Below are 2072 nucleotides of genomic sequence, written 5' to 3'. Positions count from 1 at the left end.
GCTAATTATTTATTATTATTATTGTTATTATTTATTGTAGAGACAAGGTCTTGCCAAGTTGCTCAGGCTGGTCTTGAACACCTGGACTCAGTCAATCCTCTCACCTCAGCCTTCCAAAGTGCTGGGATTACAAGCATGAGCCATCGCACCCAGAGGTAACCACTTTAGAGAGGGTGGGTCAGGGAAGGTCTCACAAAAGAGATGACTGAGATCTGAATAATAAGAAGGAGCCAGCCAAGCTAAGATTTTAGGGGGAAAGTGTTCCTGGCAGAGGCAACAGCAAAAGCAAGGACCCAGTGGTGGAAATGGGCTTGGTTGTTTGAAGAACAGAAAGAAAGCCAATGTGGCTGAAATACAATTAACAAATGGTGCGATTTGGAAGGGCCAGATTACAGAGACCAAGACCAGATCAAGACCAGCCTGGGCAAATTGGCGAGACCTCATCTCTACAATAATTCAAAAAATTAGCTGGGCACGGTGGCGCATGCCTGAAGTTCTAGTTATTTGGAAGACTGAGGTGAAAGGATCGCCTGAGCTCAACAAGTCAAGGCTGCAGTGGCTGTGAGCGTGCCACTGCACTCCAGCCTGGGAGACAGAGTGAGACCCCCAACTCGAAAAAAGAAAAAAAAAAAAAGATTATTGGGTGTTGTTTGAAAAATGGATTGGATTTTCAAATAAGAAAAATGGAGGTCAAGCACGGTGGCTCATGCCCGTAATCCCACACTTTGGGAGGCGGAGGAGAGAGGATTACCTGAGTCCATGGATTCGAGACCAGCCTGGGCAACTTGGTGAGACCTCGCCTCTACAATAAATCAAAAAACTTAGCCAGGAGTGGTGGTGCCTGCCTGTAGTTCCAGTTACTTGGAAGGCTGAGGCAGAAGGATCACCTGGGCCTAACAGGTCGAGGCTGCGGTGGCCATGAGTGTGCCACTATATTCCAGTCTGGGCGACAGAATGAGACTCCAACTCAAAAAAAGGAAGAAAAATGGACAAGGGAGCAGGAATGAGAATAGGAAGACCAGTTAGGAAACCACTGGTAAGCTCCAGGTGGCTTAGGCTTGGGTGGTTGCAGTAGGGTAGGGAGAGGTAAAGGGATTCAGGATATATTTTGGAGATAAAGCCAACAAGGCTTGAGGATATACTGGGTAAGAGACAGAGATGATTCTAAGTTTCTAGGTTTTTGGTTTGGATAACTGCATGGAAGGTGGTACCATGTACAGAGTTGGGGAAGACCAGAGAAGATCAAGTTTGAGGGTAGGTTGGGAGTTAATAATTCTCTTTTAGACATTTTCAGTTTGGGATATCAGGAAGTCTTGACATAGGAGTCTGGGGCTCCAGTGAGAGATTTGGACCTAAGAAAGACATTTGAGAGTCCTTAATGTTCAGTTAAGAGTCCTTCGATTTTTGGTAACTTGTTCAAAGCTAACACTAGGCTAGAACAGAAATGTGGTGAGATACCTGCTGTTATTGACTGCATGCTTGTATTCCCCCTAAATTTGTATGTTGAAACCCTAACCCACGATGGGATGGTATTCTATTTAGGAGGTGGGGTCTTTGAAGGTGATTAGGTCAAGGGTAGAGACCTCATGAATGGGGTTAGTCCCCCTATAAGGAAAGACATCAAGAGCTTGTTTCCTTTCTCTCTCTCTCTGCTCTCTGTCAAGCGAGGATACAACGAGAAGATGGGCATCTGCAAACCAGGAACAAGGCCCCCAACAGACACTAGATCTGCCAGCACCTTGATCTTGGACTTCTCAGCTTCCAGAACTGTGAAAAATAAATGTTTGGGTTTTTTTTTTAACCACTCCGTTTATGGTATTCTGTTATAGCAGCCAGAACTAAGACAACTGCCTCCCTCTTGCCTCTGAAACAACACCATTGCCCTCCACTTGAAGGCTCTTGACTTGTCTTAGTCAAGACTTACTCTCAGGAGAAATGCAAAACAAAATAAAACTACAAGGTACCTTTTTGTTGTTGTTGTTGTTTTTGTGTTTTTTTGGGGTTTTTTTGAGTTGGAGTCTCACTCTGTTGCCCAGACTGGAGTGCAGTGGCCGCTCCCAGCCACCGCAGCG

At 45.4% G+C, this 2072-nt stretch overlaps 1 protein-coding gene across 2 annotated transcripts in view; it reads right to left on the bottom strand.

The window, feature by feature from the left end:
• Positions 1 to 2072, bottom strand: part of PIN4 (peptidylprolyl cis/trans isomerase, NIMA-interacting 4) — a 147586-nt gene that overhangs the window by 55936 nt on the left and 89578 nt on the right. The window contains exon 5 of one of the 2 annotated variants that reach the window (XR_002482702.1): positions 294 to 310. The exons of the other annotated variant lie outside the window; for it this stretch is intronic. The gene's annotated coding sequence lies outside the window, so the exon portion shown is untranslated. The remainder of the gene's footprint in view (positions 1 to 293; positions 311 to 2072) is intronic. 2 annotated transcript variants of the gene reach the window in all.

The sequence above is a fragment of the Carlito syrichta genome, unplaced genomic scaffold, assembly GCF_000164805.1.
Source record: "Carlito syrichta isolate Samal-C Ts95f unplaced genomic scaffold, Tarsius_syrichta-2.0.1 Scaffold314047, whole genome shotgun sequence".
Taxonomy (NCBI): domain Eukaryota; kingdom Metazoa; phylum Chordata; class Mammalia; order Primates; family Tarsiidae; genus Carlito; species Carlito syrichta.
Note: the sequence above shows the minus strand (reverse complement) of the source record. Positions and strands in the feature narration are given on the sequence as shown.